The 25,528-nt window shown below is 35.4% G+C and overlaps 3 long non-coding RNA genes across 3 annotated transcripts; 1 reads left to right on the plus strand and 2 right to left on the minus strand.

The window, feature by feature from the left end:
• The first annotated feature begins 8,202 nt into the window (after positions 1 to 8,202).
• LOC148783838 (uncharacterized) lies at positions 8,203 to 9,398 on the plus strand. Its single transcript, XR_016047033.1, has 2 exons — positions 8,203 to 8,884; positions 9,144 to 9,398. It is a non-coding gene; the product is annotated as an uncharacterized LOC148783838 (long non-coding RNA).
• A 1,787-nt stretch (positions 9,399 to 11,185) lies between these two features.
• Positions 11,186 to 15,923, minus strand: LOC110006495 (uncharacterized). Its single transcript, XR_002279510.2, has 3 exons — positions 15,678 to 15,923; positions 13,942 to 14,015; positions 11,186 to 11,386 (listed from the first exon to the last, which is right to left on the minus strand). It is a non-coding gene; the product is annotated as an uncharacterized LOC110006495 (long non-coding RNA).
• Positions 15,924 to 19,349: 3,426 nt separating this feature from the next.
• LOC148783839 (uncharacterized) lies at positions 19,350 to 23,954 on the minus strand. Its single transcript, XR_016054887.1, has 2 exons — positions 23,481 to 23,954; positions 19,350 to 20,208 (listed from the first exon to the last, which is right to left on the minus strand). It is a non-coding gene; the product is annotated as an uncharacterized LOC148783839 (long non-coding RNA).
• Positions 23,955 to 25,528: the final 1,574 nt, after the last annotated feature.

Genomic DNA, 25,528 nt, shown 5'->3' on the forward strand with positions numbered 1-25,528 from the left:
ACATTGCCCATGACCCACAGTCCATGCAGGGGATTATTAGCGGGTCACCAAAGTTTAGCCAATGGGTAAGGGGTCATAGTCTTAGTCTATGGATTTCAGGTTCTTCCCTAGAAACAAAACCAATATCACCCAGACCAGATGCAATCCATAGCTTGATGGTGTATAGGGTTATCTCTCACACATGCACGCGCTTCATCTTGAAATGTGATTTGCTTTCCCCAAAACAGCTATTATTGTGCACGCCGTGTGATGGTACATGGATGAGGCTTTGACCCTGCCTCTGAAGGCCTTAAGCACACACAAAGGTCACACAGTCTCTCGGCTCACTTTTTCGGGCATACTTTGACCTCATCATGGGATGACCCATCATAACCATTTTCGGTTTATTTTGTATACCTAAGTAACATAGGTTCTTCCCAACCAGATTGACCTAGCTAGTAAAGCATAGTCCGGTATCAGCAACTATTGTTTGTGTAGTACGGTCCACACGGGACCACACTCCTATTGAGTTCATATGCCACTATATCAATAAGTTCATGTACAAGCACTCAAAAGCCTTTAAAGGCCACACACATTCAACATCTCCCACTTGGCCTTTGAAAGCCTTACATTCTCTCTTCCTTACTTTCCCCCGTCCCCATCTCGCTCACATGTCACACTAAAATATTAGGCGCAACCTCCTTTGCAAGAGGGTCCCCTATCATTTCCTCTGTAGGTATATAGCTAATCTCGATCTCTCCTAATTACAATCTCTCTCTCAAACATTTTTCACTTATTCTCTCTCAATACATTAATCATAGTTTTCGCCATTAATCTTTTTACAAAAGGATTTATGGAGGTTGTGCCTCTTTCTCTTTTCTTCTCGGATCTCATCCCGAACATGGTCGTAATCCATCTTTCATGTCACATCGTGAATCATGGACCAGTTATCACAAAAGATCATCAGGTACCCTCATTGCATGGGTTCTTATCTTCATGGGCTCAAAGGATTTCTTCACTCAAGTTGCTCCCTTCTGTAGCCATACAACCAGTACTACATATCCGGATTTCATGGGTGAACAACTTTATAGTCTGGCTTTCCAGCTGGTCTGTCAAACACTAGCAGGTGCTCCAAGTGGAATATTTAGTTTATCTGGATTTTTCATGATAGAGTACATATGTATCTGAATATTCAAGCAGCTAAAAAATCGTGCAACTGTAGCAGCTCCCACTCAATTATTGCACATATAATATATACATTTTCAACATTCTTATGCCTATATCATGAGGTAGTATAACAAGTCTTATACAACAAGTAATTTAATGCCTGTTGGTTTCACAATATGCAAAACTTTCTTGAACCACAAAGGTTCAATCACACTAGTCTTCTTGGTAGTGAATCGATACAAACCAAGTTATCAAATTAACACAACATGTGTCAATGAAGCCTAACAAGATGACCTTCCTACAACATTCCTTATAGTTTAAGGTATTAAGTAATTGATGATTCTAAATAACTAGAAATAATGATCAAAGCTTATGGGTATTTAAAAAGCAGTGCATGAATAAATGATAGTTTCCTCGCAAGTTTATAAATACCTTCAAGGCTTAATGTTTTTCTCTTTAATAAAAAAGCTATTGACTTGGTCTATATACATTCACAAGTAATAGTTAGATAATAGTATAACAGTTTAGAATGATTTTCCATAAAGACTTAGTAGACTTAACATGACTGTGGGGCTTTCTCAAAACCATATTCATAGACTTAGGTTTTTCTCAAATGATCTAATTTAATACATGCTTAGTCTTCATAAATCATTTTATCACATTCACCTTTAATTTCTTATCAAGTCAAGTTCATGACCACTAAAACAAATTATAAAGACCATCTCATAATTTTTTCCAAAATAAAACATGACTAAAGAATGGTTATAAAAAAACTGACAAAATACTTCTTTTTGGCAAATATGAAGACTTTATCAAAAGATCATCATCACATACAACACATCGTATTATTGGACATTATTGGGAGGATGGTCACTAAGACTGAGTTACATCAGAACACTCCCTTCGTGCTTGCATATTTGAATTAGCCAACACATCATAGTCCTTGATCAAAACAAATATCCATGTGTATTACTACTTTAAGTAGTTCATACTCAAGCACAACGAGGCACAAAAACATAGGGTATTCATAAACTAGCTCTTCAAATTTGTTAGTACATATTACTTAATATCCATACACTCTATACATATTCATAAAACAAATAGCCAAAATATAACAAAAGAAGTATAGGGAACATAAATAAACAGTTACTGAATCATTTTTCCCAATATTACCACCATGTAGTGTGAGATAGATTTAATACCTCGAAACCATGTAGTATGGTACCTAAGCTTTCTTGATTATTTGCTTTTACTTGTTGACATGTTTTGGTGATCTTGGAAGAGTATACAACTGATAGAGAACTTATTTGTCATTGGTTTTACATTTCACAAAAGTGTCACATCTCTTCGGCACTTGGATTCTCCATTTCTCACACAATAAATAAATACTCATCTTCATCTCATCATTCCAAAACTTATAAATTCGATTCTCTTACTGATCTTTAGAGTTTCTAACCTGCCATAAAGTCTTTCTATATATCCATTTATTTCAAAGAAACCAAGATACTTTTATAGGTATTGTGTTTCTTCTTTTTTCTGTTATTTCTAGATCTAACAATCTTCACATCGAATGTCATATCTCGCCAACTCAGTATTACCTCTTTCTGAAATTTTAATATTATAAACCATACTCATAGCACACTATGAAACTTTTAAATGAGCCTTAAAAAGTTGTCCATTATGAGGAATCCAAAGATGTGCCTTAATATGCCACATCTTTTAATTTATTACAAAATAAAATATGAGCATTCGATGATAAAAATATGATATATCTCAAGTCATAAAGAGTTTATCTCTGAATCCTTTTAAGTATTCAAATAGATTAAAAAAATATAAAATAGTGCTCAATTCCATCCATAAATCACACCATTTAGTGGGCCTATGATTTAGTGATATTCACCTCACAATCCAATTTTCTCAACACAAAATCAGGTTGTGCACCTCTCAATAAGATATTTGTTTTTTTCAATTCACAAAGGATTTATTCATGAAATATTTTCTATTGAAAACTAGACTCAAAACCAAAGCATAAAATCATAGTGTGAATCCCAAATAATTATTTTCTTCAGAGAAATAAATAAGTGACATTTACATCACAAAATAAATCATACTCCAGAAATCTAGGATGAATACTATCTTGTAAAATTCTCTTTTCTCACCACTTACAAGGAGTTTCCTTTTCAAACATTTTTTGTTTGAAATTAAACACAAAATGACAACAAATCTATTTCTACAGGCCTCTTATCACTCTGTTAGGTAGGCCCGATAAATATAGATATTCACATCATCAATGAAAACACACCAAGCTGCAGAAAATTAAAAAAAACCACTCTTCAATCTAAAATTTTTATTCCTTACTTCTCATGAATATTTCTCTCTCAAATAAATTTTATTAGAAACTAGACTCAGAATAAAAGTCTAAAAATTTAGTTTGGGCCATAAAACAATCTCTTAAGAATGAAAATAAAATCATGACTTCCAAGTCTTTGAAACAGTTATCGTTGCAGAAAACATCACTTACATACCCTTCAATAAAATGACCATATCTTTCAAACCACAAAGGTTTTTTTCATAATTTGTTTTCTTTAAATAGACTAAATTTGATGAGTTACAATTAAATTTTAGATAAAAGTAAAATTATATGATTGGTGAAAAAATTCATGGAACTCAATTGATAGTTTTTAGATTTCAGAACTGACATCATATATTGATGAGTCTATAACTCTCAATTCCCCTAGGATCTCCCACTGAAATTTGGTAGATAGATCATACTCTAAAAAATATACAATATCATTGAAATATGCAATAAAATAATACATCATTATCTTCTTCATATCACTGCTCCCAAATAACGTAGAATACCCATTATCAGAGTGCCGTTTTGGTGTTTGAATATACCAATAACTCTCCAGAGGTGTATCACTTGATGTCATTAGCTTTCTTATATCTCATTCCCAACTCACCAAAACAATGAAATAAAAGAAATAAGGCATCAAGTTAATCTTGCTCTGATACCAATGAAAGAAGGACATGTGTGATCTAACTAGAGTATATATACTCTTTCTTTCTTATTTTTCAATTCTTTTTCTTTTTCCTTCACGGCTTAAATCACTTACAAGTAGTCCTTTTACAATAAATGAACTTCAAGTAAAATAAACAAAAGAATACAACTAGGATCTCAAGAACTTAAAGCGATTCAAAACCTTACTTTCAATAACAAAAAAAAGACACAACTTATGCTTGGATATAAATGACACAATAAATAAATATACAAGAAACAAAAGAGAGTGCCGAATATTACCCCAACCATGTTTCGCATATCCTACACTGAGTTACCACCTTCCGATGGGTGCGGGATCAATGGTCAACCTTCAATCTCAATCGGAAAAGAAAGTTTAGAACAAACCAAACTAATGGAACATGAACCTCTTTTCAAACAAACTCAAAAGTTAGATGAACCCCTTTGATAACCTAGTTTGCGATAGATGGAGTCTCTTTTATTACATCCTAAACCCCTTAGCCAAAAACCCAAGCTGAGAGATGGGAGAAAGGCAACTCCAAGAGATGAAGAAAGTGGGGCATGCTCCTTAGGTTTGCATGAGGGAAAGAGAAACTTTCTAAGAGAGTGGAGTGTGCCCCCATTTGTGGGTAAGAGAGAGAGAGATAGAAAGTAGGTATAGAGAATATTAGGTAGGGTGCCCCCCTTTTTATAGTGCTTCAATGGTTTAGGGTTTCTTAGGGTTATTCCAGGCTTGTCTCTTCATATGAGATTGAATACGCACCATTGATCTTGGGTGATTTGTGGGGTAAGAGACATGAGTCATCCTTTTCATAGATAGGCCATAAAATCATATGGAAGGTGCTAGAACTATTATCCACCACTTCCTAAACCATTTTCCATCAATTAATTCAAATAAGAAATTAATATATGATAATATTGTCCTTTCTTATTTTATGCTCAAGCCTTCTTACACATACTAAAATTTGATTCAAAATTTCCTCAAGGCTCAAGCTTTCCAAAATACAACTTACTTATTCCTCAAGACAAGAGTTTGTGCTCTACAAAAATAGAAAGCCATATAGGTGGGGAGTGCCACCCATTGTGCCACACAATGGGCCCCACCTAATTTGTCATGGTGGGCCCATAAAGTTTATTGCGCCTCCCATGAAATATTAAAAATAATATAATTTGTAAAAATTCATAAAATCATATTTGAGTAATTAAATCAATGTAAAATCAATTTGCTTTTACAAATCCAAATTTGATAAATAAAATATCCAGAGATTTAGAAAAAAATCAAATAACAGTTTTAAAAATTATATATATTAAAATAAACATAATTAAATATTTTGATGGGAAAAAGATCATATGTCTAGGAATACATATACACTGGGGCACTCTACTTTCAATTGTGGACTACGGTCCACACATGCTTTTTCAAACTGACCTAGTGTTACCCTTGACCCACAGTACATGCAGTGGATCATTAGCAGGTCACCAAAATCTAGCCAATGGGTAAGGGGTCACAGTCTCAGTCTATGGTTTTCAGGTTCTCCCCTAGAGACGAAACCAATGTCACTCAGACCTGATACAATTCATAGCTTGATGATGCATAAAGGTTATCTCTGGCACATGCACACGCTTCACCCTGAAAGGTGGTTTGCTTTCTCGAAAATGGTTATCATTGTGCATGTCGTGTGATGGTATGCAGATGCGGCTTTGACCTCGTCTCTGAAGGCATCCATCACACACAAGGGTCACACAGTCTCTCTGCTCACTCTTCTAGACATACTCCGACCTCATCAAGGGATGAACCATCATAGCCCTTATCGATTTATTTTCTATGCTTAGGTGACGTGGGTTTTTTCCAACTAGACCGACCTAGCTCGTAAAGCATAGTCCGGTATTAGCAACTATCGTTTGCTTAGTATGTTCTACGGGGCCACATTGCCACTTAGTTCATGTTCCACTATATCGATAAGTTCATGTACAAGCACTCATAAGGCCTTTAATTGCCACACACACCCAACAAGGTGGACATATCAAGGGTATTCTTTACTTAACTGAACTTAGATGAAAATGATATAAGTGTCTTTGAAAGCTTATGGAGCTCTTCACAAATCTAAACTCATAGTTCAATAAAATTTGATATTGTTCCCCATTTTGTTGATTTATCGGGTTTCTATTGGGGTCTTTACTTTTTTTCCTTTATTTCTTATTTTTGATATCTTCTCAAGGAGAATTGCTTTGGGCCAATCAATTCTTTGGTTACTCCACTAGGGAAAATTATTTGGTGACTCCATTGGGCAAGAGCTCACCCTTCATTTTATCAGCTTGAAGCTAAAAGGGTAAAATACATAAATAGAAGGAGATGTGATGATGACCAACGGCTTCTTCATAGTTGGAACTATGGTAAGGTTATATGCTACAACTAAGAGAAGGCAACTAAAAGAGGAGTTTGTAGGCACAAAGCCGAGAACACAAGCCCTTTAAAGTCCGGGACATAGGGCACAAAGCTTGCAAAAATACACTCTCAGCGCGACCTAGAGAGCCGAGCATGGAAGGAACCATAGGCACCATGCTGCAAAATCAAGTTCTTTCCTGGTCTTATTACCAGGGCACACAGCCCATGGTTTGCAAAGCCTCTATGGGAAAGACTGAGTAGGATGATGTGGCCTATCAAGGATGCTCTAAAAATTGACTTGTGCATCCTTTGACTATTTAATATTAGGGGAGAGAATGATCAAAAGTTACTGTAGGTATCTACTTCTTTGCCTGTCATCTATTCCTTAAAGAAGGTGGACACCCAATTTGAAATTGGTTAATTTCCTTACTCCCTAAAAACCTTAAATTCCTATAATCATATAACCTTAAATCCTAAAGACCATACTACCCTTGTAAACGTTAGTACACCATGGCCTAGAGAATTGTAGCCCTTTAAAAAATATTAACACTAGGCAAATGCAATCTAAACCACCAAATCTTATCAGAATTTGTGCCATCGTCTATTTAGAACATCACATAAAGCTCGGAAAACCTAGTTTGGACATCCCAAACCCATTAGAATAGCACTTACCACTGCTAAATTCAATAGGAGGTTTGGCACCATCCAATGAAACATAGGCTTAATTTCAACCAGCAACACGAACGTACCTCACATCGCTGATCCTAAATGGGCACATAATTTCCGGGAAGCCCGGTCTAATTAAGATTAGTACTTTTCTGTGTGGGTGCTGACTCTGGTTCTGCTTCTATAAGGGTAGGGGATATCTAGAATCATAAACCTTGTAGAACCAAATCCTTTGACCTAGTCAACCAGTCAAACATGTGAGCCAATCAGGTGCTCGAAAATCCTAGCCCTAAACTAATTAGAATTCTTATTCCTTAAGAACTAGGGAGCTCATCGAAGCTTATATAGACCCCTCTAGCCTCCTGTAATTCAATGTCACGACCCTGCTCCCAACCATCCCCACCGAACCTACAAAGGGCTAAGCCCCGGCCTGTCGGAGGACAATAGGGCATGGGGTCACGACTACAGGTAGCGAGCGCCACTTTCAAACTAAAATCTTGGAAAAATTCCGTAGAAATTAGAAAGAATTTCCCTAGGCTAGAAGAACCCTAGAGCAACCTACAGACCTAGAAACCTTTGGTCTAGAACCCTAATTCTCAACATCTATCAAACCCTAATTTCAAAGCTAAAAATCCTTAGGATGGAGCAAGTCAATAACCCTAGGACGAATACGTCCTAGGTACTTCTCAAATTCAAGAAATCCTTTAGGATTGAGGATGAAGACATTTGAACTTCTAGTGGATTCTGGGCCACCAACTCGGGTTGTTAAACTAGAGGGACCGAGTTCCATGTTAGTCTTCCTATTATTTTAATTAGTTTATTTCTTGTTCTTTTATCACTTTCCTTTTTTTCTTGGTTCCTATTGCTTTGGATCCATCTTCTCATGTAATGTAATTCAATGGAACCCATTATTCTCTATCATGTTTTTGATTTCTTAGTTTGAAACATAAATCAGAGAGGATTTCATCCGAGATCTTCCCAAATTTGGTTATAAACAAATTGTTATAAAAAATAGATAATTATATAATTTAAATGTGAAAAAGGAGTAATGATGTTATGAATCCCTCACGAATACAGGTTTCACAAGACCCTAATATATGACCATAGGATCCTCATCTGTATCTCCAGAGCAGGTCGTGATGCTAGGTCACTTGGTTAAAAAGTAAGGCCTGTAACTGTCCTCCATTTAAACTTCTTTTCACTCATACCTACTCTCTGATGCCGTACCATATCTCTCTCTCACACACACACACATACACAAAGAGAACCATCAAATTCTAGCCATTGCCACTTACAGAGCTCCACCTAATTGGTCCCGAGAGCCAGCAAATTCTAACCATTGCCACTTATAGAGCTCCACCTAATTGGTCCCTGAAAATTACCATCTTTCTAGACCAAAGGTCCCAATTGGACTATTGAGCCCATGGTCATCTCCTCTAGAGTTCCTTTGTTTGAAGGTTGAAGAGAAATTGTTATGCAGGTGATTGAGGTAAGGATTTATTGGTGAGGAAGCAAAGAAATACTTGCTTTAACAATATAGCCATGGATTCTCTTATGTATCGATGGTGAAGCCACAGGTTTATTTTGAGCTAACTCGTTTCGGCCCGGATCATGTCCTCTAGAGATTGTTGGCAGAAGTGGGTGGTCATGCGCAAAGCTTTATAGAGGTCAGTCTCTCTCTCTGTCCTCTACGATTCCTGTTTTTGAAAGGAGTTAATGATTTTGAAATCGAAGAGAAATTGTGATGCTGATGATGGAGCTAAGGACCTTGGAACCCACTTCAATCTTGAGTGTATTTGTGAGAAAGCAAAAAAATACTTGCTTTTACTGTATAGCCATGAATTCTCATATAGATCAATGGCGAACCCACATGTTTATTTTTGGCAAAGGCAGTTTGTCCTAGATGATTGCCTTTTGAAACTGTAGGGGGGAGTGGATCATGAGCCGTTTTGCACAAAGATTTTCAAGGTCACCAATTAATACAGCAGGGGACCTTTTATGGCTTCCTTGATGTGGACTCTACCCTTTTATAAGCTTCTGATTAACGACTTGATGACCATCTTCCTCGAGTGGCCTGCGTCAAGGTTTCATGGCTCAAGTAATTTTCAGAGAGAGAGAGAGAGAGAGGGAGGTTTATTGGACATGGTTGAGGATAATGGATGTATGTGTATCCTTCACATATTTCTTTAACGGTGTGTAAATGAGTTGCCGATGGTCTAGCAAGAAAGGGTGTCTTTGTGTTGGAAATTTGTGTTTCTAAGGAGTTAGGCCTTCTTTTGAAACTATCCTCTTGTATTTCTTTTTGATCAATAAAGTTCTTAATATTGTCAAAAAAAAAAAAAAAACAGTTTAGCGGCTAGAATGAGCCAATTTCCTAAGTGAGAATAAGAGAGAGAGAGGGAGAGAGAGATGGGATGGCATCAATGGTAGGGATGTCAATGGGCCGGGCTAGCCCTGGCCTTGTTCCCCATAGGCGTGGCCTAGGCCCTACCCTAGCCCTATCCAGGCTGGGCCAGCCGGGGCTGGGCTAAACGTAATTTAAAAAATAATAAAAAAAAAAAGAGGGCCAGGCAGGCGAATCATGTCGCCGTTTAGGCTTAGGCCAGGCCCGGCCTGACCCTCGGGCCATGGTGGCCCAACATAGCCCAGTCCTCAGGCCACATTTCGTGGCCAAAGACCTAATTTTTAAGGCCAAGGCCGACCAGGACGAGTCGGGCCCCCTGGCCCATTATCATCCTTATTCGTTTGGTAGGAATAAGAGAGAGAGTGTGTGGGAGAGAGGGAGAAGTTATAGGGTCTTGGAACTTGTACCCTTGAACTGGGGGATCTTGCTTCCTCATCTATTTCGTTATGAGGAGATTTCGATCTTATGTAGCCCGTATTTGTGAAGGACACATAGGATCATTACTTATTTAAAAAAGTAGCGTTGAGGTATCAGTTACAATATTTCCATTTTTAAGATGGATGGGGTTTCTATACCATCTTTTCCATTTTGTCAAATGGGTTCTCTTTTTTCCATTTTATAGTGGGAGCGGCTGAGGGGGTTCGTGCGATTTACATAGGTCTAAGTGGACTGCAAATTGCAAAGATTTTTGCTTTGCAACAGATAGATATCCTATTACATATTTCCTTTGTCTAGAATGATTCTAATTGTTGAATGTAATATTTTATCACTAAGAAAAAGTTCTTGTATTTTCCATTCAATACTTGTTCACTTAACTACACTTATGTGCATTTAACTAGTTATTAACAACAGGGAATGTCATTTGAGCTCGTGTGTTTGCTCCCTCTACCTGACTTCAACACAGCAAGAGTATTGATATTTTCTGTGCTTTTAGCAGGAAAAAGCAAAGAAAAAGGGCATAGGTAAATAAAATCGGCACAGCTATACAAAAGGAAAATTGTCGATTTTCCATTGCCGGATAGACACATACACATACAGCTTGAACAAAACAAACCCATCCTGTCATTTGTTCTTCTTCCTAAGAAAGATTTCTATGCTCATTTTTCCCCTCTATCGTGATCGCAGTGACGAAATCCAGTAACAATTCTGAATGGCAACCAGAATTTTCATGACCTTGACCAATGACAGTCTTTTACTGAGAGATAGGTGTTTCTTTGGATAAATAAAAGAGGCTTTATATGGTTAAGCTGTTTATATTTTATAATAGCAACATGAAGTTACAAGTTCGAAACCTAAAGCTGACCCCAAAAAACAAGGGAAAGGATTTGATATAGGGCAAAAATCTTTTATTTTAATTAATTTTTCTTTACATGGTTTTGCAGGTGTGCTGCCATGAGATTGAGAAACAAATAGATGTCTAGCAAAATTCTCTTGTTTTTATTTCCTCTACATTGTCCTGTACATGGGCTGTCACATGAGATTGAGATCATTGTAGTTATTCTGGCAACAGGAAAAGTTGATTGCTAAAATGTGGAGCCAACTTTCAAAATGTCAAGAAGCCATATTTCCTTGAGAAACTGTAGTAATGCAAGATTGAATACAATAGTACATATTTCCATAAGAAACTGCAGTCAATGCAAGATTGAATACAATAGTACATATTTCCATAAGAAACTGTAGTCAATTAAGGTGAACCCAGGCATGTAGAGTCTGGTAATGAGATACTCTATTTCCTTTTGGGCCCCTGCTCGTTAAGTCCACCTTCCTGTCAATATCAAATAAAATTTTTTTTGTCAAAATACACATAAATATCTAACTTTTAACATTTATGAATATTCAACTATTTTAAGCACAATCATGGGTGTTTTGATGGGCATTTTGAAATTAAATCAAAAGAAATGGCTAAATCATTGAAGGATGCAGCTTCTATAAGGCCTAGGCTTTATGAAATAAAGTTAAACTTCACCTCCAATCCACAGTATAGATGATGTGTTACAATATAACACTATTTTAAGGCTTGAAATCCTTCTTTTTTTTTTCTTTTTACAACCATAATGGTCAATACTCAAGACCAAGATGAACAACTTCAAGGTTTTCCAGTGAGTTTTGATTGAGGTTTTACTTATTTTGATATGATTGAAACCCTATCAAAGTATTTTCTATTATTAAATAATTCACCTCTAATGTATATTTTTTTATAAACCGCACAAATAAGGAATTATAACTTTTTATTTCAAAATTTCACATAAAATAGATAAAAACATCAATATTTGAATACGCCCATGTGATATCATAAACAGTGATTGTACATGCAAAGCTAGTATCATACGCATAGGTATGCATATATTATGATTGGAAAAGTTCCAATACTTGTGACAAACCCTGAGTTCGTTTGGTTGTTGATAATTTGTAAAAGCAAGAGATAACAACAAGGACCAGCCAAAACATAAAGCAAATAGAATAAAAATGAAACGACATTGAAAAATGCTAATACGCCACAATGGGAGATAGACAAATTCTAATATGCCACAATGGTAATAACATTCTACAAGCGAAGACAATCAATAGTTTCAAGTGTTAGGTGCGTGTGGCCATTTAAAGCGTTATAAGTGCTTATAAATGAATTTATATAGCGGAACATGAACTATATAGATAGTGGGAGGATCCTACACAGATGAGTATGAGAGGGTCATTACTCTCTCTCTCTCTCTTTCTATATATATATATATATATATATATATATATATATATATATATATATATATATCCCACATAGGGGGCATGCCCCACTCTCTTTATCTCTTGGAGTTCACTCATCTCTCCCATATCTCAACTTATGTTGGGCTAAGGGTTTAGGGTATGGTAGAAGAGAAGTTATCTCTCAACTAGGTTATCAAAGGGGTTCTCACCTGTGGTCGAGTTTTGTGATTGAAAAAAGGGTTTATGTTCCATTGGTTTGACTTGGCCTAAACTTGCTTTCCTAGTTGGAATTGAAGGTTGACCATTGATACCACACCATTGAAAGGTGATGACTTGGTGTGGGTGTAAGAAGCTCGGTTGAGATAATCTCCAGCACCCTCTTTTGTTTCTTGCATTTTTATTTTTATGTCTTTTATTCTCAAGCATAGGTTGTGTCTTACTTTTGGTTATTGAAAGAAAGTTTTTATGTGGCATCAAATTTTTAGATCCTAGATGTATTTCTTTTATTTTATTTGAAGTTAGTTTATTGTAAAAGGACTATTTGTGAGTGATCTAAGCCATGAAATATATATATATATATATATATATATATATATATATATATATATATATATATATATATATATATATATATATATATATATATATATATATATATATATATATACTCCGACTAGATCACACAAGTCCTTCTTTAATCAAGAACATGACTTCAAAAGTTCGAGACACCTCTCACATAAAAAAAACTCGATTTCCAAGCCCAAAAACACATGAACACCTTACATACTTTCACAAACCTCAACTAAATTCTTGAGAAACATGTCCATACGTTGAAAATACTCATATTTTCAAAAATTCCTCCATAATAGCCTACTAATATGCATTGGGTATCCTAGATCATGAATATTACCCTTTTGTCTTTCGGGCCGTACACATGTCAATGTGAAGTGTCATCATTTGGATGTATAATATTTACAAATTATAATCGAGTTCATGAACAATCAAATTTCTATAAAAACGTTCAAAGAGTTTTGTCCATCATCCAAATAGTATCATAACTATTTGAAGTAGGCTACATAAATCATTTTCAACTAATCTTACTCTTCTATGCGCGATAATTTTTTCAAAGAGCCTTGTTCACTATGTGTAAATTTCCTTTTTAGGGGTTGGAGTGCTACACCTTCACGTCTATGGCCCAACCCATCTTTATGGGCGACACATAGCAAATTTCAATCTTAAGGGGTCATTTCATCCAAAGAAGTTCACTTCTCACGCATTTTTAATTTCCTTTTTTCAAAAAAATGGAAAAGTACATGTTTCTTTGTTCTTTCCATTTGCAATCGTACTAGAGCACTAGTAGGATTTAGGGAACATGTGATATTACAAAAATAATAGTTTTTTCAATGAATAGTAATAAACCAAGCTAAGAAGCATATAAATCTACAATACATGTATCAATGCTAGGATGCATATAAATCTACAATCGCTGTATCAATGCTAAGATGCATATAAATCTACAATGGCTGTATCAATGTGGATTAACGACTGTCAAGGACCTCAACACAAATTACAAACATCTTCTAAATTTATCCAGAAATGAAAAAGGTCTTCATTAATTACCTTTATTTTTTTCTGATACCGCCTATGCCATTCAGATTTAATAGTCGAGATGCATTGGCATAAGAATGAATAACCTGTAAGTAAATACAATTGCGAATGTTTATGAGACGAGAAAATATTTGTGACATACCCATTGCGTATTAAAACTATCCTTAAAGGGCTTTGGTTCCCTTCGTCTCTCTCCCGCATGCTCGATGTGGGATTAAACACCTTTTTCATCTTTCTCACAAGTGTATGAATGGAAATAAATAATTAATTTAATAATTAATTTTTAAGAAAAATAAAAATACGGTGGACAAGACCCTTATCTTTACAAGCACAAATATCATTGGAGAATACAAAACACAAAATAAAAAAAATTAAGTTTGTCAGTATGACTATAAAATGGACAACAAACACTCAGATATGAGACGTGTTCTCAGTATTTACGCATTTTTATAAAATAATAAAAACTATAATGCAAATACCATATTTTGGAAACTTAAAAACTAGATTTAAATGAAAATTTTGTGATTTTTTGAAACTTTTTAATCCAGCCTATCAGGCCGATTCACGGATCTGAACCACCGAACCCCGATCCAAACCGGTTTTTTAGATGGGCAATCGGGGTGATTGATCCGTTTTTCAAAGATTGATTTTCCCTAAAATCAAAATACGCTCCAAGAGATCGCCAACTTTGATGATGGGGGATTTTGAGATCAAGATCATCTTTTCCTTTTGAATTAATCTTAGGAAGGTTCAAAGATATTGAGGAAGTTTTTTATCACAATAATCACCTCAATTGAGCTGAGTCGAGCAAATGCACAATTGGATCTGCCGAAACCACCATGCAGAAACCCACATTTATAAACACATGGGGAGAAGTCTTATCATATTATTTATACGCTAAAATGCAACCTCAACCAACCGTTGTCAACAATGAGGGTTGAGATGTAAGGATCCTTCCCTGTTTTCTGTCTTGAGTGGATAAATTGTTGATCTCAAATGTTTGTTACGGACGAATACAATAGAGGATGCAATTAGTGTATAGGACTATGAAAATATGATACTGTATATAACGAGACTATTTACTCGTGATACAAGGTGGTTATAATTACTTACAACTATTCGATGTGAGATTTGATTATTTGGATGCGTCACAACGTTTGGATTTTTTTTTTTGGTTTGAGCTTGGTCGTTAGAATAATTACAGCCACCCAATTTCACATCCAATGGTCAAGATTAATGTGACAATTTTATACCAAAAATAAATAGTCTCATTCTATACTTTCCCTTAAAATATTAGGGTGCAGTTGACATACCGATGCATCTATAGCTGTAGAGGTAAGGTGCACCTTCAAATTTTATCATGGTATATAATTTTGATGTAAAATGCTTTTAAGATTATCTCAAAATCTATTTTTATATCTAATTATAAAATTTTAAATTTTAAAAATAGTAAAAATCAAGTAAATCTATAAATATATGAAAATCTTGAAAATGGACGGTGTAGATAATATGTTGTAAAATGCACTATTTATGAGACTTAAAATCTTTTTATTTTTCATGGCCATACATCTCGATGTCAAGATGATCAATCAAAGGGTTTTTCAACATTAAAACTACATTTTTCGATGGATTTTTGAGATGCATCCGTAGTTCTTGCATCCATATATAAACTTTTTCCAAAAGGTTAGCACCTTAAATTCTATCATAATACACAAATCCAAAAGGCAAATTGAAGGGAACAAACTCACCATGCACTTCCTTTGGGTTGGGTCATAATGGGAGTAAGTGGGATAGGAAAACCATTGTAAAGCCACCAAAGAATAATTAGATCCACCATTTCCTCCTTGAAAGAAAAGTTTTACAGCAAAAGAGAGAGAGAGAGAGAGAGAGATGAAATAAATAATAAGTATGGCCCTAATGTTAAAAACATAAGAGTATTTATAGATGAGAAAAGGTTTGAAAGAGAGAGAGAGAGATGAATAAATAGTAAGTATGACCCTAATGTTAAAAGGATAAGAGTATTTATGGATGGGAAAAGTTTGAAGTCACCTCATGTTCCCTACTCATGCTTTTGCAACTACCTTTCAATAATTGAATGGATGCCCCAAAGTCCCACAAACACCTACCAAACGTTCAACGCTATACAATAACCTAAGGCCAGTACATGATGTTTAAAAAATAAACTATTTATTTAGGAATTATTTATTTATTTATTATTATTATTTATTGATAACTTGTTACCAAATAGAAATACATCAAATAAAAACAATAAAAGGAGATAAAAGAAAAGAGCTCCAAACGCAGGAACTAAAAAGTGGATCAGGGACAGTAGACTCTCAATTTGACAAGAGAGAGTCCAGATTGGATATGATCAAAGATTGACATCTACTTCATAATTACTTTCTCTGTAGCCATAGCAAATGGTTGCGATATACCTTGCAAAATTTTTGAGATATGATGAAAGTTTGGGATAATCCTCCACTTGTTCTACCTTTCTTTCTTGGACCATCTCCACTACATTAATGGAGTCACCCTATTATTAGCTGCTTAGTTCTATTATGTGAAAGAGTGAGATCATGAAGCAGAGCGCTTGCTTCAGCCTCAATTTGTAAAATATTCAGGAATAGGATCTCTACAAATAAAGTTTTAGGATACTAACTTCCAAAATGCCATTGTATTGTTGTGAAAATTTCAAATTTGTCATTGCTTAATGGTAAAATTACCTATTTAAATAATTTTTTAATAAAAAAATAATTATTGTTTTGATAAATACACCCATCACAACCCCTTCTAAATTGAACCTTTGTATTTTGAGGGGTTGTTAACTCTAAACCCCCCCGCTCTCTCTCTCTCTCTCTCTCTCTCTCTCTCTCTCTCTCTCTCTCTATATATATATATATATATATATATATATATATATATATATATATAAGTAATACAATGGTGTAATACGTTCATATCTTATTAAATGCAATATATAACAATAGTTTAATACTTTCATATTTTATTACATAGAATATACAATTTCCTACCTTGTTACATTCTCCTCTAAAAAAAAGAGCAATATTTCTATTGTGGCCTTTCCAAAAATTGGAATTTTTTAAGTTTGTTTCTATAACTCCCCCTCAAACTCAACTTAGTAGGCATTTGAAGCCCGAGTTTGAAGTAATAGTCTTGAAAAAAATCTTCTGACAAAGGCTTGGTGAAGATATTAGTTACGTGATTGCGAGAGGAAACAAATCGAGTAATAAGTAATCCAAAGCGACATTTTAAAAACAAAATGATCGTCTAACTCAATGTACTTGTCCATGCATGAAAAACTAGATTAACAGTCATGTAGAGAGTACTGATATTGTGTCAAAAAAGCGTTGGTGACTGAGGAAGAGGCAACCCAAAATCGCGAAGAATAAAAGAAAACCATGTCAATTTTGCAGTAGTGGATGCCATAGATTGGTATTTCGCTTCGGCATGCCATAGATTGGTATTCCGCTTCGGCACTTGAACAAGCCACAATCGACTGTTTCTTAGCACTCTAAGATGTGTAGTTGAAACCAATTAGGTGTAGAAACCAATTGTTAGATACTTAGCCCAGACTGCATTAGAGAAGGTGATACAGTATAAAATTACTGGCAAACAACGCTGGCAAAAAAAGCCATGTTTTAGAGAGAGAAATAAAAACTGAGAAGAAAACCACAATAAGAAAGAACAAACATACGGATCCCAATCTTCGGCGATGTGCCCACAAGCATAAGAGGAAAAAAGAAAAATAAAGCCCACAAGGGAACTCTATCTGTCTTATTCTCGTCAAAAAACTATTCACCATTTTTTAAAGGGTGCAGTTTGTATAGAGCCTAGGCTCGGGCTCTAAACAATCAAATTAGAGCCTACATTCAAATAGTGTTGAGAAATCTGGTTTTACTATTGAAAATCTTTGTGATAGCCTTAAAATATATTTTCATAGTTATTTATAAAGCTCAAAGCTTGAAAAATAGTGTACATCGATAGATCTATGAAAACTTGAAAATCTTGACAATTGACGGTCTAAAAATGTGTTACAAAATACACTATTTTCAAAACTTGAAATCCATTTTTTTTCTCATGACCATGCATCTTGATGTCGAGATGATCAATTTGAACATATTTGGGCATCAAAACAACCTCTTCTAGTGAACTTTTTGAGGTAAGCTCAAATTTGATTGTCTAGAGCCTCGACTCTAAATAAACTTTTTCGTTTTTTAAAATGACCATGCCTCCTTTTTAATATCTATACCAAAAAGAATAACCCAACTACTATTTATGGTAAAAGCTTTATTCGTCTAACAACTACAGTCTTATCATCTACTTCTCCTAAACTTCTCCTACCAACAAACTTCTCCTACCAACAAAACAAGACATCAACTTTATATCATCTACTTCTCCTAAACTTCTCCTACCAACAAAAAAAGACATCAACTTTATATCATCTGCTTCTCCTAAACTTCTCCTACCAACAAAAAGACATCATCTTTATCTTTAGGCCAAGCTTTCTATTCTTTCCTTACAGCATTCTCCTTATCCAACCGTCCATTTTGAATGGAGGGCTAAGATTGCCCCAATCACAATGTCACGTCTTCACACTATTTTATTTTTAATTTTTTCCTATAAACTATTTTGACACCAAATTTTAGACATCCAATCCTCTATTAAACTTGCACTAGTGAAAAATATAAAAATAATATTTCTAATAAAATAAAATGACAAAAATACCCCTAAAAGTTGGTGCTTGGTCATTATATTTTATCGAAAAATTATTTTAAATTTTTTTTATAGGTGCGCCCCAATGAGAAGATGACACGTACCAAATTTCATATTCATAAAATTTGTATAAAAAAAACTAAAAATAAAATAGTTTGCGACATCGGATCTAAGATCAAATGGTGAGTGGCTCTCTTGATCAAAATTGGGCGGTTGGATGGTAGGAGAAGCTTAGATCTTCTATGCTATAAGGGAAGTATAGAAACCTTTCCCTTATCTTTAAACCCAACTTCTAAAACAAAAGATAAACTCGTCCGCTTTATAGATGTCAACTAAAGACGTCCTCCTTATAAAACTTAAATACCCCAGAATTAAAAAATCCTCACATTTCAACTACATCAAATCCCCAAATATCTAAACAAATCAAACCCACAATGAATGGCTAAACCAAGGTTCTAAAAAATGGATCGGTGACCCAGATCGGTCACCCAAAAAACTGTGTCAGATCGGTGGATTTTGGCACAACAAAAATTTTAAAAATCATTAAAAATCTCTAAAAATAATGTTGTTTGAGTTTCTAAAAAAATGGGTGGTACATTATGTACTTTTATTACTTTGTAAAAATATATGAATATTAAGACGTTGTTTTCCTGTCTGGATGTTTGTTAACCATTTATTTCTAGCACTGAAAAAAAAAGTCTATAATAATCAAATATATAAATACAAAGTCCAAATTGGAACATACAACAACCAAAATACAATTTACTACTAAAATGAAAGGTGGTGCCGTTCTTCCTCATCATCGCATTGATGCATCTCATTGAATTATCTTGGCAATTTAGTAAGTCGATTCATGTATGCCTCGGAATCCTCGGTGTCTACCTGACTATACCCACACCCCCACAGTTGGAGAACTATTGATCTCCTTGCTCGACGTCCCTAAGGCTTGTCTAGCCCTCGTGATGACGCCCCCTCTGTTGCTCCCCTCCATACTATTGCTCACACCCACCATCTTGTTGCTGGATCTAGAGTTGCATATATCCAGGTTGGGATAGGGTTGCCTCAGTATCATTATATATCTCGTTTCGTCCCATATCGCTTTCTTACTTTCCTTCAATAGGTGCAGTACCGTTTAGATCTTCAACCAATTGCTCAAAGTCGGTGGGCTCCTCCTCCCTACTCATCAACATCTTGTTCTTCGCACTCCTCACCGATTTTCTAGAGAAATGCTTTCTTACCCAGCTCTCGAGACTCTTCCTCCACAAACCATTGTTTGGTTGTATCTGCGATAAGTATCGCATCCAAGTCGACGGGTTGTAATCCTCAATCTTCATCTCTTGATGTCGTCAGAGCTTCGAATTGTAATGAATGAAAATGAGCTTATGAAGTCTCTCAGAAGTCTGTCAATTTCTTCTAGGGTGTGTATCCACAAGAAGGTCCTCCAGTTCCACTCATTTCTAGTAGCTGAACATGTCTGGAAGAGCACCTTGATTGTTATCCTTTTTACGTGAGATGAGTCACCATGCTGACACTAACACCATTTAGCTGAAATAAGATGTAAAGTGCAGCGTAAGAAAGGAAAAAAATATTTCATTAGGAAAATGGTGTAAAAAAAGACGTAATTACAGACATGATTACCTGGATCCATCGTACTTCGAGAAGTTATGGCAAGTCTTATTGCAAACGAGCCTTTCGCTTCTCTATACATAGACATTTGTGAAAGACATTATGCTTTAGTACTTTAATTATGCATCAGGTCAATGGAATGTTTATAGGTTATATGGTTCATATCCGACCTCTCGATAATATATTTCACCCACTCAATGATGTTATTAGGAATAATAGGCACCACGTAGAAACAATTGGGGCTGAAGTAGACCACATGAATCTTTCCTACCTCTTTGACAATCAATGAACTTCGCTTCCTTCTTCACCCCAGTGGCAATTCTACTGGACAAGAATGTCGTACTACATGGGCAATAAACCACAAACTTAAGGTATTCTTTCTGATGGACTTTGTCCACCAACGTCACTCATGAAGGTGAAGCCCGTTCTCGGTCAACGCTTCTTAAGATCCACAATTCATTTGTGAGAATCTTTTACATTTGTATCTAAGATTGCTCCCACTAAGCTCATATGTTATAGGAAGCTCCACCCTAGGCTCTGCCTTCTGAATTTCAACGACCATAGAGGGGTATTATGGGCTGTTAGCTACATTGAAGGGGAATGCCAAAACATACCACCATTTCCTCATGTGCCTTACCATTAAATGCCTTGCATATTTGATCATGCCTCTAAGGGTCATCTGTTGAGATTTATGGCTCAAGGTGAATAGATCAATGTGACCCTCAACCATTGGCCTCACCGATCTACTACATGCTCCTCTCATGCTAGACAAGCTAAGAGTAATGTCCTCTACATAATGCTTGGGATGAGGTTACCCCAGACGCCTCCTTTGTTGTTGTTGAACTGGCTCCAGGTACATTTCTGTTGGGCCCTCCATACATACTCGAGGTGGACCCACCATATATGCTCAAATCGGGTTTTCTATACATGCTCATGCTGGGCCCTTCATACATGCTTGGCCAGGCCCTCTATAAATGCTCAGACAGGGGCTTCCGTACATGCCCATTTCGTAACTACTATAAGTACCCATCCCACTTTCCCGCTGGTGAACTTCTTTTAAGTTGGCTCTCATTGCAACCTCCATGTCGTATTTGAATTGCTGGTCTGAATCCACCCCACTTGATGGCATACATAGGCTGGCGATCTTTTCATTAATCTTCTCTTTGACGATTTTATTCTCCCTATATGCGTTGAGGAGAGTAGCCATATGTTTCCTGACATTGGTAGGTACATTGTTGCATAGAGCGATCTCTCGCCTAACCCCTGCCAAATGCTGCTTGAACCGTTTATTCCACTAGTTATAACCATTTGACAATAATTGCAAATTATTTTATCTTTCTTGTTTGGATCCACCCCACTTGATGGCATATATAGGCTGGCAATCTTCTCTTTGGCTATCTTATTATCCTTATATGCCTTGAGGAGAGCAACCATTTGTTTCTTGACATTGGTAGCTACATTGTTGTATAGACCGACCCCCCACCTAACCCCTGCCAAATGCTACTTGAACAGGTTTATTCCACTAGTTATGACCATTTGACAATAATTACAAATTATTTTGTCTTTTTTGTTTGGATCAACTTTGAACCCATACTGCTATGCAGGGTCATCCTTAGATTTGGACATGATGATAACTGTTGAGTATGTAGAAAATCATATTGAATGTTCACTATTTTACCAATTCTTTTTTTGTTTTTGAGAAAATGTCATAGATATGGCATTTTAATGTTTTGATCCACTATAGTTTGATGTTTTGACCCACTAAAGTCACTTAAGTCAAATGACATCCTTGCTTTGGGGTCCAAAACCAGAATACATTTTTCCATTTAAAAGTAATGTTCTAATTTTAGAACCCTAAATAATGGGGTATTTTGATAGTTAAGCCTCAAGTTCACACGTAAACACTTCGACTTGCAATAATAGAACGATTTTTAAATAGTAACGATTTTATTAGTAAATAAATTGATTTATAGACCTCATTTACTTTATCCATTTTTATTATATTTTCAATTTTTTTTATATTTATGAAAAGCTAAATATATTTATTTAGCAATTTTCAATTAGGGTATAATACCCTGCCTAACTCGAATGTACTTGCTTGGGTCACAAAAGCAACTTGTTGACTCAGAGTGGAGTCAGCAAAAAAAACAAAAAAAACATATACAAAATTCAGAATTTGAAGCCTTAAATAATACATATGATTTAGGTAGAAAGAGGCTCAAATCCAATTAAAACTAACAAATTAGGCGAGCCCATTTTCATAACATGATGATAAAAATTAACATATATAAAATGAATTGATCTATGCAAATAGAAGTGAATCAACACATTTGTGAATCGAGATTTTCAATAAATTTTTCCTGAAGGGATCACAAATCATATATATTCTAATTTTTCTTCTATGTGATTGATTTGTTGGGATAAAACCATCTTTCAATTTTACAAATATCCTAATTACATGCAAAAAAAAAAAAAGCGAATACTATAATCGTGCACAAAGGAATCAAATCTAACAGTATTCTCAACACTGACAAGTGAAAAATACTGACATATTCTCAACAAAATAGCACATTACAATTCTACACAAAGGAATCCCAGTTACAGGGAGCATTAAGTAGAACTCGTGTCCGGCATAGGCCAAAAATCTCCACTCTCATGACATTAAAAAAAAAAAATGCATACATGCACAAAATTTACATTTTACTGCATTAAAAAATCGAAGATAAAATTGAAAAATGCAAGTTTTTCCCCATGAAAATTGTAAATTCATGAGATAAAATTGAATATAAGTACCAAAAATTGAAAATAAATACATATTCTCATACTGTATATATCAAGGGTCTATATTTGTCAAACTCTCTAATTTTATTCAGTAAATAATTTAAAAATAATTATCTCTGAAAACCCTATAATGTATCAAGATAAATGGCAAAATCGACCTATAATCCTTGTTTAATTTGACAAATCAACTCCACAATATTGTGAAGAACATGATTTTCTTCAAACTGCCCCTTAATTTATAGAAAACTGTTCACAATCGAGCTCATAATCAATGGAATTGTGGTTTTTTCCAAAACCCCGTGAAAACCTCATAGAAATTCATAACAAAAATTCATATATATAAAAAAGAAATGACGAATCGTGATACAGATAGAACTACGAATCGAAGTTATGAAGATCAAAATACATACCTCAACATGATTCAAATCGGCCTAATTTGATAGAAAATTGGATCACGGTCAAGCTTTTCAGGAACATAGTTTCTTGCAAAATAGACCTAGAATCTGTGTTTAATTTGACAAATCAGCTCCATGATCTTGTGTAGAAAATGATTTTCTTCAAAATGGCCCAAAATTTATAGAAAATGGTTTACAATTGAGTCCATATCGATAAATAACGGTTTTTTTGGAAAACCCAGTGAAAACCACAGAGAAAGATCTGTGAATTGATGCAATGAGGATCAAAATACATATCTGAATTTGATTGAAATTGTCCTAATTTGATTAAAAATTGGATCACGGTAAAGTTTTTTAGGAACTAAGTTTCTTGCAAACTCGACCTACAATCCTTGTTTAATGAGACAAATCAACTCCACGATCTTGTCAAGAACATGATTTTCTTCAAACACCCCAAATTTTACACAAAATAGTTCAAAATCCAGCCAAAATTGATGGATTGGCGGATTTTGAAGAACCCGTGAACAAAAGTCGTAAAATGGTGACCGAAAATTCGTGATGTTATTTTCAATCGTTTGGTCCAAGTTTTACAACAAAATAAACACTCATTGACTTCAATAGATGAACCCGTGGGCTCTCAGTGAAAAAAAGTCGTGAAAAAACCTCATTCGACGGGCTTGGTGATTCGCTACAGTAAAATGCTGATCCGGATAATAAAAAAACCGATTTTTTTTAGAGGGGATCATTCACCAATAGAACAAGATCCATTTGCATCATATATAACAGATTTCTTGATTCGGACCGAAGAAGCAATGTCACTCGCTAATTATCAAACTAACTGCAATCTTTTTCTGTCCGTGATATTGGATCCTAATGTACTTAGGGATTCGAAACAATATGACCGATACGAGGTCCGGATTGGCCAAATTTGATCTAGATCGCTATTTTTTAAACCTTAGCTCAAACATAAAAAATTAGGCAAACAAAATGGAGCCAAACAAGGTTATATATATATATATATAGGAAAACACTACGCAATGCCTATAGGCGAAAATGAATAGTGATTTCGCCTACCCCATCGCCGTCCAAAGTTCATCCCGCGGTCACTATTGTCCAGTAGTGTTTTATTTTTCATTTTTTTCTACAAATTAGAATGACCTAAAATTTGGAGTGTGTATTCATAAAAAATAGGAGAATCTACACACATATAAAGGTGTTTCAAAATTAACTTAAAACACGCCTTCCAAACAATTGGTTTTTACCGTCAACATGCATTTGCTACCGTCTTATGGGTCTGAAGGTCAAGACGTGGTTTGTTCTTAGCCTTGTAAGAGGAAGATAAATTCATGTGTTAGCATTTCAATTGAAGCTAATACAATTGTAAATTTGTTGGTAAAAATACCGTCCAACGGCCGAAGTAGAAGCAAAATAATCAACTGGGAACCAAGTATCTTACCTGAGTGCTCGCACAACAAATTTGATGAACGAATATGGAGGTAAACAATCAACTCATGTAGGCATGTTCAACAACTACTAGAGCTGCCGTAATATGTTCCACATCGTAAATCTCGAGTGAGGTGGAAGCTCATGAACACTATCACAAAATGCAACAGGAGCTGTCCTAGCTCGCCTCTCACACACAACTCTATCTCTCAAGGCTGATTCTATTATTAAAACTCGAATGGGAGAGGGATTTTACTCACTCTTTCTCACACAATAGGAGCTCTCACACCTCACACCTCACACCTTTCTCGTGTGTGAGTTGTAGTGTGTGTAGAGACATCTACCTCTCCCCCTTGTATAATGAGAGAAAGGGGCCAAGTCATTCATGTGAGAGTAACCTCCTCATGAATGGGAACCCATATGGTGCATGGTGCATGGTGCATGCCATTCATGGGCGGGTAACCCCTTCATGAAGAGATGAAAACTCTCCCCACCTCCCGTCATGTAGTAACGTAAGTCAAACATGAAGGAGTATGGTCCACTTGGGCGTACCCTCACATTAGGGATGCACCCTCATGTCTATATCTCCCACTCGTCCTGTATGTGGGAGGGGCTATATG

This window comes from Amborella trichopoda, chromosome 1, assembly GCF_054954075.1.
Source record: "Amborella trichopoda isolate Santa Cruz 75 chromosome 1, AtrichopodaSantaCruz75HAP2 v2.0, whole genome shotgun sequence".
In the NCBI taxonomy this organism is placed as follows: domain Eukaryota; kingdom Viridiplantae; phylum Streptophyta; class Magnoliopsida; order Amborellales; family Amborellaceae; genus Amborella; species Amborella trichopoda.